This window comes from Macaca fascicularis, chromosome 7 (assembly GCF_037993035.2).
Source record: "Macaca fascicularis isolate 582-1 chromosome 7, T2T-MFA8v1.1".
NCBI classification, from domain to species: domain Eukaryota; kingdom Metazoa; phylum Chordata; class Mammalia; order Primates; family Cercopithecidae; genus Macaca; species Macaca fascicularis.
The window spans coordinates 112,799,705-112,819,349 of NC_088381.1; the positions used below are offsets into that span (position 1 = coordinate 112,799,705).

General features: G+C 35.9%; 1 long non-coding RNA gene across 1 annotated transcript in view; it reads right to left on the reverse strand.

Moving 5' to 3' along the window:
- The window catches only part of LOC141407282 (uncharacterized), a 175,821-nt gene that overhangs the window by 129,956 nt on the left and 26,220 nt on the right, over window positions 1-19,645 (reverse strand). Inside the window, exon 3 of the long non-coding RNA XR_012415755.1 lies at window positions 14,189-14,234. This is a non-coding gene — a long non-coding RNA (uncharacterized lncRNA). The remainder of the gene's footprint in view (window positions 1-14,188; window positions 14,235-19,645) is intronic.

The window sequence follows — 19,645 nt, forward strand, 5'->3', positions numbered from 1 at the left end:
ACTCATGACCCCCACACCCAAACACACATACTTCCACAAGCAAATGCCTAGTTCTAAGAGAAATACTTCATAAAGCCACCTTCTCAATTATGTCCTTATGATTACTCCTTCTGCTCATGCCCCGATCATCCCACCTGGGCTGCTACGAAAGCCTCCTGGTGGTCTCCTTACCAACAATCATATCTGCCCCAGTCCATCCTCTTAATTGTCATTGCAGTGATATCCATGAAAGAATTTAGTCATATCACTGTGCTGCCTAAAAACTCTGTAAGTCCTTCACTGCCTACCAGTAAGATCCAAAGTGAGACATACAAAGCGAGACATACAAAGCCCTTAGCGAGACATACAAAGCCCTTCACGGTCAGCCTCAACTTTTTGTTAAGCACCACCTTTAACTGTCCCTCCCCACTGAGGGTCCATTCAGGGAACTCTCCCTTTCTATCACCTGTTCCCTCTCTGAATGTCCATCCCCTAATCTTTCATCTGGTAAAATTCCTTCAAGATCCATGTCAAATGTCATCTTCTTCCCTCAATCTCTTTGGCACCACCTGCCCTCCTCCAGACCCCCACGGCTCTTTGTTCATACCCCTAGCATAAACCGTATGGTCTGAATGTTTATGTCCCCCTAAAATTCATATGTTAAAATCTTAACCCCCAAAGTGATGGTTTTAGGAGGTGGGGCTTTTGGGATGTGATTAGGGTTCTGGCCTCATAAATGGGATCAATGTCCTCATAAAAGAGACTCCAGAAAACTCCCTTGCCCCTTCTGCCATGCAAGGACACAACAAGATCACGGTGGTCTATGAACCAGGAAGTGAGCCCTCGCTAGACACAGAATCTACCAGCACCTTGATCTTGGACTTCTCACCCCCTAGAACTGTAAGAAATGAATATTTGTGGTTTACAAGCTACCCAGTTTATGATATTCTGTAGAGCATTCAGAAAGGACAAAGCCCTTAGCTACAAAGGAAGTAAATGTTTCAGACATGTTTCTCCTATCAGACTAGAAGCTTCTTGAACACAATAACTACGTGTGAGTCACACTTATGTCCCCTGAGCCTTACTTAAATCTAAAATATCATTATACCTACAATTCATTTTCTAAACCACAAGATTATAGAAAATAAAACAGCTCTCTTTATCCATCATTTAAAATAAAGAAAAATGAAGACAACTGCAATTCAATGTGCAATGTTAATTTAAACTCAGTAAGGTTCCCATTCATTTAAGATTAAGGAAGCGTAAGACCCAAAATACTTTTCCCCTAGGATTAAAACACATTATTGTATAATTATAGACTACCTTTTAAAAACTGAAGTGTGTTGCTTCTTTAGGGACCTGATTTCTTTCATTCCATTTACTATTTTTATGGCATTATGATAAGCCCCTTAAAGTCATTTCCTAAGTAGTTACAAAAATAAAAGAAACTTTAAATTAAATACCTTAAAATTTTTCCTTAGGAATAATAATTCATCCCTGCCAATGACTTTCCAACAAATTTCCCGGGTTACTACAATTTTAAATCAAAGAATTAAATTCTGAGATAGAAAAAAATTAAAATTACTCTGCGTTTAAGTAATTCTAAATGAATCAATAACACCTTAAAGGCATACAAACTCATTATTTCAAATATTTTTATCTGTTTTAGTTTTCAAACAGATGAGCTACAAATATTCTAAACTGTTAATGTTTATAAAATATAATTGTTTTAATTATTACATAATCTCCCTTGTCAAATATTAATTGTAAATATTAAATAATAGACCTTAAATAATTACATAATCTAAATATTATATAATTTATCACTATATTTTATAGTCTATATGATACACACTGACCTATCTAGAATTACTATGAATTATAATTTAAATCTTACAGTTAGAACTATTTCTGGGCAATGTTTTTCAACAGACACAACCACATGGATGTTATACAAATTGCTCTTTGGCGTAGAATTTAAGCTGTCTTCTTTGCCCTAGTCTACATTTGCACAATATTATAAAGAATATTTTACTTCCATGCTTTCTAAAAACTTGAAACATTAATTTCCTAAGATAATTTGCCAAACACTTCCTCCAAGTGATGTGGCCTGGTCAATTTCATTTCTAAAAAAGGCAGATAAAAATGTTATTTACCTTTTAGGTATATTTTACTCTGTCAGAGACTGCTGGTTGCCCACTCTATATCCATTCTCCCCTTCTTCACTAATGGAATTCCAATTTTGTTGACTCCAAAGGAAGAAAAAGCAACCTCCCTTGCAGATGGGGGTGGCCATGGGATATAGAGCAGGCCAACACCTGGAAGTGAAAGTTGGGTGTTTGGAGAAGTTTCAGAAAAAGGGAATTTGACTCAGCTGACAGTGATTTTTGTTCTTTTTTTCCCTCCATTTTCCTTCTTTAAATCTAAAGAAAAGAGCTGAAAGAATTGCAGATATTGCAGCCCTGACACCCTCAGCCACTAAGCTAATACCAGCATCATTCATTACATAAGAAAAATAAGCCCCTATCTTGTTTAAGCCACTATTATTTGGGTTTTCTGTTTCATGCAGCAGAACTGAGTACCTAACAGAAATTTGTACCAACACAGCAGTGTCTTTTACTACAATCACTCAGTGTACCTGTCTGCACAAAAGAACAGCACTGTTTTTCACACATGGATTTTGTTAAATTTTAAATTACAGCACCTTATTAAAAGTCATTAGACAAATCCAATTTTATCTATATATGAAAACCTTTTGAGAGACTGGGTCCCAAAGGAAGAGCACAGTATAAAATAAAAAGCAAGACAATGACGGGAAAGAAGGTCAGCATCCTCAAAGACAGATTCCTTTACAATAGAGCTCTGAACAAAAATTAGGCAGAGTCCAACAGAGCTGTTTCTGAAAATAATGGCTATGTTAAAAAAAAAAAAAAAAAAGGAAGAAAGCCTAAAGAAGGAAAAGACCAGAACAGCATAGCCTTTGAAATGCACAGAATGTTACAAAAATAATGATTTGTTCTATATATCTGTTCTTTAAATGGTAGTTTCATTATCTTTTTGAAATGCATTTATTTCCAGGACATCAGACATACTCATAAGTACAAAGTCATATATAAAAGATTTTGGACTCATTTTCTCATTCATTGAATATTTATTAAATGCCTACCATGTGCTAGACATTATTCTAGGCCCTATAGATATGGCTGTAAACTAGATCTTCAAAGCTTCTACCCATAAGGAGCTTACAGTTTGAAGGGGAGGAAGACCGATGTAAACAAGTTTAAGAGTGACAAGCACTGAAGAATAGAAGGAGGGAAAGAGTGTGAGGTGGAAGGAATAGGTGCAAATTTAGAAAGGATAGGGAGGAAGCCTCAGAAACCTTGCCCAGAAGGTGACATTTAGTAAAGGTCTAAAGGAGGGACGAAAACAACTATGTTGATATTTAGGGGAAGAATATGCCAGATAGGTGGGGGTGGGGTAGCAGGAGGGAGATGACAAAGTATTGTTGTGTGGCTGGAGCACTTACCTGGTGTGCTCAGATCCCACACAGTTGGAGTGATTTGAAACAATGTGATGTTGTCACAGTTTAGGCACCATTTATTCATTTATTCAACATTCATCTATAACATAAAAAACTTACATTTGACCCTCATAGTTTCTAATGACATTTGGGGAAGCAGAGTGAAAATTGTTCCAAATAGAATAAACATCCAATTTTCTTGCCAAATGACTGAAAGACTAAAGTTCTCAGCTATGTATGTTTTTTTAAGACAAAAATTATTTACTGAATAATAGTCTGATTATCACAGAGTCAATTACTATGGATCGTTTACATTAAGCGTGGTTACTCAGTATAAACTCTTTTCACAATGCTCAGTTACATTTTAAAACTCATACTTACCAAGTTTTTAAATGGGCAGTGTAACAATATTTTTAGAAGGGAGTTTCTTATATGTAATGTTTTATAAAACAATAACAACAATAGAATTCTTGATATAGCATAAGAAAATTTGCTTTTAAATAACTGATTATAAGGAACTGTATTTTCATATTGTTACTAATTTTTTAAAGTGATGCCAGTCATATATTTCTAGCACTTTCTAAATCTCAGATTTTAAAAAATGTGCTACACATATTAAGTACCAGTTTCAACTTTTAGAAGATTTTTATTCTGTAATACAAGTAATTTCCTGAAAGAGTATTGCTTGTGTGAAGAAAATTAAGCACCTGTCTCAATTTCAGAGTATGTCTGAAAGAGTATACCTTAAAAGGGTTATATTCTTAGGGGTCAGAAATAGTGGATTGAGGTTTGTAATGTGTATCAAAATGGAAATTTTATTTTGATAGACTTTATATCCCTCCAATTGCCCCACTGGAATGTCTATATGAAAATACTAAAATCTACTGCATCAAAATGTTGGAACTTTTGCTCTAAAACAAATATATCTTGACTGCCTATGAGCTTGGGATGAGTCATTTATCCTATTATTCTCCCACAGGGAATCTGATTGCATTCAAACTACCCAGCTGGAGAATTCAGCTACCTTTAGAAAAGTTGCTATCAAAGAAGGAAGAGGAGCTCTCTTATCCTGCACAGGAGTTTGAATAGGGCCTGCGGTGGCCATCATCACCTCTTCACAGCTGAGGACGCCGGAGTAGGTGTGGTGCCACCTTCCTCAGATACTTTTAGCTTTTGTGAATTTACTACTGTAGAAGATGAGAGAATGGATTTTAGCACATTCATGCTTGCTTTCAAAGCAAAACCATTTGATTTGGCCTACTTTATAGGTCTACAGTATTTTAAGTAAATAAATGATGACAATTGTCTCTTTTATAGATCTTTATCTAGAAAAATTTATAACATATGCTTCTACAATACTTATATAGCAGATACTGTTTCAAATACCCTAAAACTATTAATTCATTCAATCCTCCTGCCAATCCTAGCAGGTAAGTGTCTTAATCACTTTACAAGAAAACTAAGCAACATGAAGCTAAGTAATTTGCCCAGCATCACACAACTGGTAAGTAGTAAAACCAAGATTCAGACCTGACAGCGTGGGCTCCAGTCCCCGGACTTTTAACCGTGATGTTATGCTATTTAACCCAAGTTCTCAGTGCTATGATCTCTTCAGATGAAGTATGGCTACAAAATGTGAATCTGTCATTCTACAGATATGTAACTGTGCATAAGCAAGGCACTGCCAATGACAGGTAGCCAAGGTACTTACCCGGTGATAGGAAATCAAAGACATAAATCCACAGAGACATATTTAGCACTACTGACTTGTAAACAATAGTTAAATTAGCCAAATGTGTAGAACAAAACTCCATGAGTTAAGAAGAAAAACTTCTAAACCAAGGTTATTAGCAAAGGATTCTTAGTGAGAGGAGGATTTGAGGTGTCCTTGAAAAAAGATGAATAGGATTTGAGAAAAAGAAAGGCATAGAAAGGTCAGCTTGAACCGAGCACATGAAGAAAGCAAGCAAAGTTCTGTTAACAGAACAGCAAATCACATCAACTGCTGGAGAAGCAGATTCACCAATATCAACGGATGGTCTGAGCATTTATTTCTTTAAATATACAATGTTCTTTGAGTATCTTGGAAAAAGTAAGTATTTAAATTAAGCCTGAAAACAGAGTAAAATGCAAATCCATCCTACTTTTATTTTTCATTTGATTCATTAGGTATCAAGGCCTTTCCTGGGCCTTTTAATTCTGTAATCTCCAAAATTCTACACAAGCAGTTTCTGTGTAACAAAGGCTATCCGCATTACTATTTAGGTTCCTTTTATGTATTTGAACATCAAAATGCAAGTTTATAGTTTTAATCCCCAGTTTTGTTTTATAAGCGGCTATTATACAAGTGTCATTTTCAGATGTGTACCAGGCTTATTCTGTCAGAAGTGACTTAGGGAGTATCAAAATGTAGTAATCCCTAACTTTTTTTTTTTTTTTTTTTTGAGACGGAGTCTCACTCTGTCGCCCAGGCTGGAGTGCAGTGGCCGGATCTCAGCTCACTGCAAGCTCATTCTCCTGCCTCAACCTCCCAAGTAGCTGGGACTACAGGCGCCCGCCACCTCGTCCGGCTAGTTTTTTGTATTTTTTAGTAGAGACGGGGTTTCACCAGGTTAGCCAGGATGGTCTCGATCTCCTGACCTCGTGATCCACCCGTCTCGGCCTCCCAAAGTGCTGGGATTACAGGCTTGAGCCACTGCGCCCGGCCCATCCCTAACTTTTTAAATTAAGGGAAACTAAATGAACTTGATTGCTAACAAGTTTTTGTCTACGAACAAACTGTGCAGCACATGTTATAGACTAAAAATCTGTAATATTTTGTGGCAAACTCCCTCTTCTCACATATGTATAGATATTATAACCTCTGTGCAGGAAATGGCAGTCACTGTAACTGTAGATGTGAGTTTTAGATGTGCTAATATCCATGCTGAGTGAGAATGCCATCTGTTAGATGGGCACATGTCAAGCATGTGGGACCCTGATGTGTGTGAGCTGAGTGGTTGATAGGCTATAAAGGGAAGAGGAAGCTTTAAGAAAGGCTGAAAGTTGAGACGAATAAGAATATTAAGGTCTACAAAACTATTTTGCAGAAAACGTGAAAGCAAAGTAAATAATTTAGAGGCACTGGGTTCCTTCAGCATGTGCCTTGAGTTACTGTTGTCTGTATTCACCTGGGCACTTTAATTAGGGACAAGCAAAAGTACTATGCTAAACTTTATGCACTACATACAGAATTTGGAAGTCAAACAGTCCTGGCTCTGTCACTTAGCTGTGTGATCTGACAGGTTATTTAACTGCCTTACTCTCAATTTCCTAATCTATAAGAAATTGAAGGATATTTCCCAGATTAAAAAGGCAACTAAGTGCCCAATGCTAGGAACAAGCCACACATACACACACACACACACACACACACACACACACACACCCAAGACTCATCACTGTGAAATTCAGAACACTGATAAGAAAGATTATAAAAGGATCCAGAAAGAGAAATATAGATATACATATCATAGGAGAGATGACAGTTCCACGCATGTTATTGTTCCTGAAGACCTTCCAGTTGGACAAGATGTGGAGGTGGAAAACATTGATATTGATGATTCTGATTCTGCATATTTGTATTAGTCCATTTTCATATTGCTATGAAGAAGTACCCGAGATATGGTAATTTATAAAGAAAAAGAGGTTTAATGGACTCACAGTTCCACATGGCTGGGGAGGCCTCACAATCATGGCAGAAGGTGAAGGAGGAGCAAAGGCACATCTTACATGGTGGCAGGCAAGGGAGCATGTGCAGGGGAACTGCCCTTTACAAAACCATCAGATCTCATGAGACTTATTCACTACCATGAGAACAGCATGGAGAAAACCTGCCCCCATGATTCGGTTACGTCCCACCAGGTCCCTCCCATGACACCTGGGGATTATAGGAGCTACAATTCAATATGAGATTTGGGTGGGGACACAGCCAAACCATATCAGTATGCCCAGGCTAATGTGTGTGTTTGTGTTATTTTTGTTTTAATTTTTAACAAAAAAGTTTTTAAAAAAATAATAGTAAATAAATAATTTTAAAATGGAAAAAGCTTATGAATAAGGATATAAAGAAAGACAATATTTTTGTATAGCTGTACAATATTTCTGTATACCTGTACAATGTGTTTTAAACTGTTATTACAAAACAGTCAAAAAGTTTTAAAATATTTTAAAACTTTATAAGGTAAAAAAGTTATAGGAAGCTAAGGTTAATTTATTATTGAAGAACGAATTTTTTTTTACAAATTTAGTATAGCTTAACTGTACAGTGTTTATAAATTCCACAGTAGTGTACAGTGACATCCTGGGCCTTCACATTCATTCATCACTCACTGACTCACTCAGAGCAACTTCTAATCCTGCAAGCACCATTCATAAGTGTCCTATACAGAGGTACCATTTTTTATCTCTTATACCATATGTTTACTATACATTTCCTATGTTTAGATGTACAGATACCATTGTCTTCCAATACCAATACCACAGTATTCAGTATAGTAACATGCTATATAGGTTTGTAGCCTAGGAGTGCTAGGCTATACCATATTGTCTACATGTGTAGTAGGCTATGCCATCTAGGTTTATGTACCATGTGCACTCTATGATGTTCGCACATGACAAAATCATCTAATGATTAATTTCTCAGAAGGCATTCTTCTCATTAAGTAACGCATGACTGCACATATATGTCACATACAAGGCATAGGAAACAGAATGTCATGTCTCAATAGCAATGCTGGCACTATAAGGAATCAATGTTTTCAATATTCTGAAGGAGATACATTTTTAATACAGAATGCTATATTGAACAAAGCTATTAATCAAATTGAAGGTGGAAGAAATTTTTAGATGTGCAAAAAAGCATGAAAACTTATTTCTCAAATATCCTTTCTTAAGCAGCTACTGAAGAAGTTTTTTTCTTCAGAGATACAAACAATTCCACCAAAGGAAGTCGGGGGGCTCAGAAACATCAGAATGGCAGCAACAGAAAGTAATTTCCAAGCCATAATTCAGAAATTTTAACTTAAAAATAGAGAAAAATATACACTAAGTATAAAACAATTTATTCAAGAAAAGTCTTTTGACAAAGTCAGATAAATCAAATCAATTTACCTATTTCTTATACTATATTTCCTCCACTAAAATCATCTCTTTGTTGTGTCAACTCTTCTTGAAGGCAGTTGAGTAATAGATGATACAAAATGTCTTTTCAAATATGAAAGAATCTTGGAATTTCTGAACCAGGAAATATTGATAGTTTATTGTTTTCTCCAATAATTTGAACTTTTCAAAATTCATCTTTCACATATTTTCTGGCTTGTAAGATTGGTATGTGAGACCGGGGATTATAACTCATCATTCACTGTAACTTCAAAAGTCCTCAACATATGGTAAGTGCTCAATAAATAGCTGTATAACCTAAATGATATTACATGCATAATAATTAAAGTGTAATTAATCTACCTGAACTGCCATTTCAGGTATGAAGATTCTTAATGGTGCTACAGAAGAAGCTATCAAAAAACTGCACAATAAAGACACAGCAAGAGTAAATGAATTAAGCAGGGCACCAGTATTTTGAAGAAAGCAGACCCTCCCTAAATACGAAGTGACAGAGACTCATTACTATACTGTGAGCAAATACTAAGCAAAGACTATGAAATTTCTGTGATTCTTATTAGGGTTCTAAAACAAAAAGCTGACAATCCAGAACAGATGACATGAGAAATGTAGAAATGTGTCCCTGGAATGAACAGAATAAGGTAAAATGGTAAGAAAAGAGGTCATTTGGAGAGAGGAAAGAAGGGAGAATTGAAGAGGGAAAGGAAGGTAAAGGGAGAAAAGGGAAGGGGAGGGGAGGGGAAGCGGAGGGAAGGTGGGGGAGGGAAGGGGAGGGGTTGAGGAGGGGAAGCCGAAGGGAAGGGAGAGGGGGAGAGGGAAGGGGAGGGAGTGGGGAGGGAGACAGGAGGGAGATTCTAATGGAATAAACTTCTCAAAACTATTCTCTTAGTGGTACTAAATAAAAGTCATTATTAGGACTCACAGAAATTATCAGACTTCACTTTTTCATTCATTTATTTAACAAACATATACTGTGACCCTGTGTCAAGTACTGTGCTAAGAATTAAGGATTCAACAAAATACACCATGATAACTCTTCTTGTGGAGGTTACAATTTGTATATAGACATACGTATACCTGATAAAATGTATACTTTCTCATGTCTTTATAACTCTCAACATATCCTTTCATGTTTTCATTAAAATTCAGAAGAAATAAACCATTATGCCCTAACTGGATTGGTCTCATCTAACCACAATCAGGATTTGAGGGAGAGGAAGATGTCAAAGGTATAAATAAGCAACATTCTACAGAATCATATTTTACAGAGACTTATTTTTTTCTGGATATACAACATATTAGCTGATTTGTTTGTATTGCAGCTGTTGATGCTAAAGGAAACATTTAGAAACTAGGGTTAAAAGTTTTCAGCTCCACATGAGCTCAGGGTTATAGTCCCAGACCTTACACAAGTAACCTAATCAGTTTTGCTAAGATTCTCATTAATAGAGTCTGTAGGATCAAGACAGGTGTGTCAAGAGTATCTTGTACCAAGATATATTTTTAAAGCTACAGTCTTTTGGCATTCTGTTCTCCCCTGCAGCCCACTAAGCCACTGGGATACACTGAAGCAGGATTTCAATAAAGAGTACCCTTATATTTTACATGTAGAATTGGAACCAGACACAAAAGGCCTTGAATTCAGTCATAAGCAAGTGTTCAGACAAGTCACTTTATGCATCTTTTCTACCCACAGACTGGAATCTATATCTCTACAACTGATTCCACTGGGACCTGAGGCAAAACATTTTGCAGGATGAATACATTATGCTAATTGCTTTACTCTATCCATTTGTTCCTCATCCTTTCCTGGTTTCCACTTTTCCCCTTACCTTTGCCCTTTAATAATCTCTCATGAGAGGGAAGTTATCTTTTTTTTCCCTTTACAGTATGCAAAGGAAATACTCATAAGCAAGGAGTCGTCTGAAGTAAGAACTAAGACAAATAATACATTCAAGAATAGAATCCTTTTTTAAGAAAATGCTTTGTATTGGGATATGTTTTCATTCACCAGCTTATGCAACTGAATCCTTGCATGGGATCAGAAAAAGAAGCACCCCGATTCTTTAATAGAATATCAAGCATGAATAAGGCCATTTACCCCTTTGCCTCTCCCTCTCTGTTACTTAAGCCAGCCTAATGAAGACGTGAATTTCCCTCTCCCCTTTCTATTTTCACTGTGTGTGTCAAAGCCTCAGATGCACAGTTTGTTATTCGGTAGTCCTTGTGGACAGAGATATTTGAGATGTGAGGGGCATGTTAAGAAACCATTTATAGCTTTTACAACAGAGCTTTAAAAAGGCCAGGGTCAGCACAGCAGTGTCCATTTCACCTAAGGCCAAATTTTTAAGCCAAGGGAAAAAGAAATAATGCTTTGAGTTTTATTTACCACATACTGATAACTCAGAAAAACAAACAAAAAAAAGCATTAACTAAGTGCACTACTATTGACTCTTTAATACATAACAAAGTGATTTTTGAATGTACAAAATGAAAAACTTAAAAATTATAATGCTTAGAAATTGTTATTTAATAATATTTTTATGTCCTGGCCTCAATTTAGAAACATCTCTGAAGCCAGAACTTTTCCAACATAATATAAACTTCTTTATCCTGAAGAACTTGGTTTCTAAACATCTTAATGATTATTATAAAAATTTACTTTCAAAAAATGTAATTTTTACCAAAAGACAACAATGAAAAAGCAGTATTTGGTTGTTACTAACTTGAAGTGTAACTTTGATACTCAATCTTTGATACTCAGCTTTTGAGAGATTGAAACAGCAGTGTAAGGGCTTAAAAACATTCTTTTACATTCTATTAATCCTTACCTTAAAAGAATCTGTTTGCTGGCTGCCTTTGGGCAAACTAGGAACCCAAAAGCTATCCAATTGTAAAAGTTTCCATGAAATCCCTCAGAATCACATTCAGAAATGGCTAGCTAAGTAAGGGGTGTGCCAGAGGATGGGATCTGGGTGGGAACTAATGCATAAATAGGTTTGCAGAAGGAAGACAAAAAGATCAGTGGGAGAGGTGAACTGATGGGTAGTTAGGAGAAGAAGGATGGGTCAGAGTGAGATAGGTATATTTCTAGGAGGTGACTGAGTGACTGACAGAGCCTCTTCTGTAACTTGTAAATACAGCTTCAATCCCTTTTCAATGAAGCATTTTGTGCCTTCAAAGGAAATTGGGGTCAGGAAAAGAGAAAACATACCACATATGAAAGATTACCACACGTTTTGTTCACTTCTTCAACTTCCACTCCTCCATCCATTTTACAAGAAATTCTCCCCACCCTGCTCCCAAGACATAAAGAGTTATTTTATTGAATTAACTCAAAAGGGTCTTCTTCTTAGAAGAGCTGCTGACCACAGTGGCCATTAGGTTTGGGAGTGCAGTTACCCTATTTTTGCAGCCTCTGAGCCAAGTCTAGTGAGCAGCACCTCTAGGCTCCTCCCACTCCAACCAGGGGCTCTGACAACCACCACCAGTACTAGAGAAGAAAAGGGATTGCTGGTGGACATGAGTCACCCACTGGGCTTGAATTCCAGCTCTGCTAACTACTAGCTATTTTTTCAACACAAGCAACTACCCATCTGTAAAATGGGGTTGCTGATGATAGTATCAGTATCTATAGTGTTATTATGAGGTTTAAGCAAGCGAATATTCATAAAATGTCAAAGTGCTTAATTAGCGCCTGGCTCATAGTCTATGTTAAATAGCTTGTCAAATAAAGTTTAGGCATATTAAAATGAATTCATTTTAAAATTTTGATTGTAACTTATGTATCACCTCCATTTGTGATTAAAATAGAGTCAACTTCATTACTTTACCTTTTTGATTTTTACATTTCTGGAATTGAAATCCCTGGGCCCTTATTCTTCTACTTTATACAATGTAAAATAAAACTCAAAATTGTGTTTTATGTAAGCATCTTGTCTCTTCCTCTCTCTTTTTTTTCCTAAACACTACAGTACCTATCAATAGAACTTAAACTTGGGTGAATTACTACAAAAATCAACACTTTCTTAATAACATCCTCTCTTGTTCTCAATGACATAGGGAAGCCTATATAATATAGGTTATTCTCCTATGGTTTTGTCATTTGCAGGCAGTGCTTCCAAGCATGAATACAACAAAGCAGAAAAAGAAAGAAGAAAAAAAATACATTTCAGTCACTGAACCCTATAAGTCACTACAAAAAGATGCAGCTAAAGGTGCCATTTTCCATCCAAATAGGTATCTTGAATGTAGTTCTTTGTGATATTTTCAGTTTGGGATGGTATTTCAATGGAAGAAAATGGAAAATAAGGCCAGTGTGAGCAGTACTATATTATACACTACGGCCATGAGCACAGTGTAATTTGATTTAACCAGGTTCAACACTGGTTTCACAATGCATTGCATCATGAACTTCAGATTTTTCTTTGCAGGAAAACTCTTCTGAATCTTGATTTCCAGCCAACATTCACATCACCTGTTGTTATTCTTAATTAGAGCAGTGTTGACAAAAATACTAAGGGCCAAAATTCTATACCTATTCAGAAGAAAGTCAGTCCAGTGCCCTCATTTAGGAAGGAAGTACAGAGAAAGCACTCAAAAAGGAAATAAATGTGGATTATTTACTGATACCAAAAATGAAGACTCCTGGAAACAAGATATTTAAATTTTTCAGCTTAATATGAGTTTAGAGTCAGAGTTGTAAACCTGAGGACAATAACTAATCAATTTAGCCACAATTGTGACCAATAGCATTTGTAAGGTTGAGGCCAAAAGATCATAAGTCTGCTACAACAGATTTATCACTTCTTAAGTCATGTTTCTGTCCATCATCCTCTGCTCAGGTTCAAGCTGTGATCAATGAAAGGATGTCCATCTACAGCCCTGAGTTTGATATATGGATGCTCCATAAAATTCAGCACTTTAAAGACATGTATTGATTGATATAATTCCAATATTAAAGAATAATTTGATGGTGGAGCCTTCATATCACAAAACTTGAAAGCTACTTAAAAGGAAGATTAATATATTTATGAAGAAAATGCCAAGTAAAATTCCCAAAAGGAAAGTTTGAGACTATATATAGTGTAGGAATTGTTTAATTGGACATTCGTTGTCTAATTAGAATTATGTGATTTCAATAATGTTTAACATTCATAAAATAAACCAGAATCCTTGGACTATGCAACCTCACATTTTAAAAAAAAAGATAAACAAATCTAAAAGAATCAATCAAAATAGTAAAGATGTAGAATTAAAAGCAGCAGCATATTCTGCAATATCCCATATACCACTTTGCTTTCATGGTTAACAGGAAATCAGACTAAATATGAAAGAGACATGACCAGCAGTTTTCAACACTGAAGATGGTAAAGACAGTGCCTTCAAATATGTTGACCCACAAAACTCAATGCCCTTTATTAGAAACACAAAGTCGGAACTCTTTTGAGAAACACTAGGCCAAAGCCTCACTGATCACCCTCAAGTTACATAAGACAGTAACCAAGATTTTTTTAAAAATCATCTTACCTTTCCTTTGAAGATAAAACTGCATCTTTTCAGCTTCCTCCAGCCCCTGACACAGAAACACACACCATGAATTGTTAACAACACTGAAGATATGTGAAAACAGATGGCAATAATCAGATTTTCTAAATAAACATAAGCATTGAACCTAGTTTTTAAAATAACGTGTAAAATTCTTAAAAATATAATAGCTTGTGAGATTTTCTCTAATTTATAAATAATATACATTACTTACATGTTAAAAAAAGAAAAATAAAAATAAGCACAAAGAAAACAAAAGTCATCTATTACGCTATCACCTAAAAAAGAACTACTAACTTTTTGGTGTATTCTTCAGGCATATATAACAAAAGAATCAATTACAGTTAGTCTTCGTAAAACATTTGTTTTACAATGCAATCTTCTAAATAAAATGTATTATATTGATTACCTTTAGATGTTAAAATAATAAAGCAGAACTACCTATCCAGAAATCCCATTACAGGGTATATATCCAAAAGAAAAGAAACCATTCAACCAAAAAGACACATGTACTCCTACATTCATTGCGGCACTATTTACAATAATGAGTGCAATGCAAAGACGTGGAATGGACCTAGGCTCCCATCAACAGTAGATTAGATAAAGAAAATGTGGTATATATATGCTACGGAACACTATATAGTCATTAAAAAGAATGAAATCGTTCTTTACAGCAACATGAATGCATCTGGAGGCCATTATCCTCAGTGAATTAATGCAAGAACAGAAAGCCAAACACCACATGTTCTCAATTATAGGAGAGAGCTAAACACTGGGTTCTCATAGACATAAAGATGGCAGTAATAGACAATGTGGACTACTAGAGTGGGGAGAGAGGGAAGAGAGCCAGGGTTGAAAAGTTAACTATTGGGTACTATGCTCACTATCTGGGTGATGGAACAATTCATATCCCAAACCTCAACATCACACAATATACCAATATAACAAACCTGAAATGTAGCCCTGAATCTAAAACAAAAGTTGAATTATTTGTTTAAAGGTTCATGGAAACACATATTATGAAAAAACTATGCATGGAGTTTGAATTTTTTTTGCACCAAAATAAACTTATACCAACTTGTTATAACATGTCTGAACAGGAGCTAGTTTGAGGCACTAAGAAGGATAAGACATCAGTTTGAATAGAGTTCCTATCAAAGCAACATAAATTCTGCTAAATTTAAAGCAAAAACAGACATCAAATTTATGGTGAAGTTTGTGTGGAAAATAAGTGAAATCACTGATGTTTTATAAAAACTTTATGGGGACAATGCCCCCAAAGAAATGGATAATTCATTTTAAAATGGGATAGACCATGTTGAAGATAAAGCCCACAGTCACAGACCATCCTCATCAATTTGTGAGAAAAGAATTAATCTTGTTCATGTCTTTTTTTTTTTTTTTTCTTTTTTTTTGAGACAAGTGCCCACTCTGTCACCCAGGCTAAAGTGCAATGGTGTTATCCTACTCACTGCATCCTCAGTCTCCCAGGCTCAAGCAATCCTCCCACCTCAGCCTCCTGAGTAGCTGGGACTCCTGGCTGATTTTTGTTTGTTTGTTTGTTTAAGTAGAGATTATGTCTCCCTATGTTGCCCAGGCTCTTGTTTGTGTTTTAATTTAAGAGGACTGATGATGAAAAGCAGAAACAATAGCCAATGCTATAAACATTTCAACTGGTCCAGCTTATATAATTCTGACTAAAAAATGAAAGTTGAGCAAAGTTTCTACTCGATTGGTGCCAAAACGATTGCACCCAGATCAGCTGCAGACAATAGCAGAGCTTTCAAAGGAAATTTTAAATAAGTGGGATCAAGACCCTGAAGAATTTCATGAAAGAACTGTAATGGGAGATGAAACATGGGCTTTACCAGTACAATCCCGAAGACAAAGCATAATCTAAGCAATAGCTACAAAGAGGTAGAAGTGATCCAGCCAAAGCAGAAATAGACAAGCCAAGAGTAAAGGTTATGGCAACAATTTTTAAGATTGCTTAAGGTATTTTGCTTGGTGACTTTCTGGAGGGCCAATGAATGATAATATCTGCTTAGTATAAGAATGTTATAGAAAGTTAGTCAAAGCTTTAGCAGAGAAACAGCCAAGAAATCTTCACCAGAGAGTTCTTCTCCACCATGACAATATTCCTGCTCATCCTTCTCATCAAACAGGGTAATTCTGGAAGAGTTTTGATGGGAAATCACTAGGCATTCATCTTATAATCTTGATTTCACTCTTTCTAACATCTTTCTGTTTCATAATCCTAAAAAGTCTCAAATGGCATGCATTTTCCTTCAGTTAATAATGTAAAAAGGGGCCGGGCATGGTGGCTCAAGCCTGTAACCCCAGCACTTTGAGAGGCCGAGACGGGCGGATCACGAGGTCAGGAGATCCAGACCATCCTGGCTAACACGGTGAAACCCCGTCTCTACTAAAAAATACAAAAAACTAGCTGGGCGAGGTGGTGGGCGCCTGTAGTCCCAGCTACTCGGGAGGCTGAGGCAGGAGAATGGCGTAAACCCGGGAGGCGGAGCTTGCAGCCGGAGCTGAGATCCGGCCACTGCACTCCAGCCTGGGCGACAGAGCAAGACTCCGTCTCAAAAAAAAATAATAATAATAATGTAAAAAGACTGCATTGACATGGTTAAATTCCTAGGACTTAATTCTTTAGGGATGCTCTAAATGGCTGGTATCGTTACTTATAAAAGTATCTTGAACTTAATGTGCATATGTTGAGAAATACAGTTTATAATTTTTACTTTTATCTTTTAATTCTATTTTTCCATGAACCTTTCGAAACCTCTGCATATATATATTTTTTACGAAATTGGGATCCTACTGAAAATAGTTTTGCAAACTTAACCTTTTTTAAACTTAACAATGCATTATACACTTTTTTACATCATTAAATATTCTACTACTTACTTACTTAGCCATTTTATTCCTCTACATTTTATTTCCTCAATTTGAAGTTACAGGTGGTTTAATTTTTTCTTTATTATAAATGTTGCTTTGATACATATACAAGTTGATAAATCTAAAACTGTTTTCTTGGGAAATATTTCTAGAAGTGAATTGTTATGTTAAATTATACTTTTTTAATGTTTTGATTCACATTGCCAGATTACCTTCTATAAGGAACTTTTTAAAATGTTCTGTGTTCTATTTAATTGACTGTGCCACTAGCTAGATTAGCCAAAAAATCATAGTCACCTAGAATCTTTCCATGGTTCATTCAATAGGGTTTTATGATCCTGGCCTCCATTCTACCAAAGAGGCATCAATTAGAGCTCCACCATCACCACCTATAGCTACTGGAGGTCAAATGAAGGAAAGTCTGTGCAAACATCTCTAACATCACCCACAACTTCCCCGAGGGGTCGTTTAATTAACATCATCTCTTTGTGGTTGGGTGGCAGTAAAAAAGAAAATAAAAGTGCCTACATTTTTCCAAAATGTTCAGAAATTAGGATTTCATATTTCAGGGAATTTTATACTAATAAGTCAAAATATACAATTTATACTCATAGTAATTCCTAAATGAGTTTCAAAATAACTATTTTATGCAGTTTTTAACAAAGATTCTTCTTCATTGTGATTAAAGGATGAGGCCACATAGTACCGTACTGTAGTTAAAGGCAAAGTTAAGTTCAGCAATTGGCTTCATTGTGTTTGAATCATTTTTTCATTACTTGCTGGTTCTGTAATCCTAAGCAAATTATTCAACCTCTCTGAACCTCAATTTCTTCACATGTGAAATGTGAGTATAGTAAGAGTAAAATTTTCTCTGCAGTTAGTCTAAGCAAGCATTAAATAAGAGGATCTGTGTAAAACACTTAACGCCATGCCTCGCACACAATGAGCATTCAATATGGCTTGATAGTTGTTATTGTTAAGCAAAAATTGCCTTTGGTTCTTTGAAACTTGTTGCCCTTCATTCTTCATTTGCCTAATAAAATAATATACATTCTGTGCAGCCTGTGCAGAAGTAAGGTCTCTTTCAGTCTGTGATGCTAAAAGAACTTTGGCGAGCTTTAGAAGCCAGCTAGTAAGAGTGCAGTGTTGATTAGTCAGTCATACAAAATCCTCTTGGGCTCCTCTGGAGCCACACAACCTCTGTGTTTGCAATGAGACAACACTGACATCTAGTGATTACAAAGATGAACTACATATTTTGGCCAGTATAAAAGCCTGTATTCTTGGCCCAATGAGTTTGCCCTATGGCTTTTAGGGAAAATGAGTTAAATCCTAGGTAGATTTATGCATATATTTTTATGTTGGTTATGTCTAATCCTTTGGTTGCTTGAACAACTGACGTCCCTATTATCATATGTATCATATCAACCTTCACTTTTAATTGATTTATGTGCCGTAAAAATGTGAAAAAGAGAAGTGTGGTTGGAGAGAAAATGTATGTTCATTTCACTTTCAAGACAAGAATAAAAGTCTAGTAAAGTAATGCAAAGTATTGCAACATGATATAGCAGGCATAAAATACATTAATGGACCTTGAATATTATATATTAATTTATGAACTTCATTTTACACAATTCTATAATGAAGATCACAGAACTGAAATGATCGTGTTAGATAAAATGTAACCAGCCAAGGGTTTTTCTGTTTTGTGTATTTATTAACAAAAAGGAGTTGAAAAAATAATATTTCAGAAATGAGCTTACACATTCAATCATAAAACAAGCTTCAAGAGAATTTCTTTTTTTTTTTTTTTTTTTTTTTTGAGACAGAATTTTGCGCTGTTGCCCAGGCTGGAGTACAGTGGTGTGATCTCAGCTCACTGCAACCTCCACCTCCCAGGTTCAAGCGATTCTCCTGTCTCAGCCTCCAAAGTAGCTGGGATTACAGGTGTGCACAACCACACCCAGCTAATTTTTGTCTTTTTAGTAGAGACAGGGTTTCACCACGTTGGCCAGGCTGGTCTCAAACTGCTGACCTCAGGTGATCTTTCTGCCTCAGCCTCACAATTTGCTTGTATTACAGGTGTGAGCCACCGCACCTGGCCCAGTCAAGAGAATTTCTTACTTGGAAGTTAGACAGTCACAGAAAATCCACAATTATCAGTCTATATTTACTAAAGCTGTGCTAGTACTGGTTTGCCTTGTGTTCAATGATTAAACCCTTTCAAGGAAACCTGAAGATTTAAATCAGCTGTAGGACCTCAGAAGTAAATGCTAATAGCAGCAACTACATCATGAGAACAAAATTGAGAGAGATCCCCTGAGTCAGCTGAACCATCTGTTTATCATCATCATTATTAATAGCATCTAACATTTGCAGAACATTTATTATGTATCACACTCTGCTAGGCTCTTCTAATTCTTAATTGTTCATTTATTCAACAAACAGACCATCTGCAGTACTGCCAGATCATGTAATAACAATGGTGGTTCATGCCAGACAAAATCTCTATCCTTGTTGAGATTATAA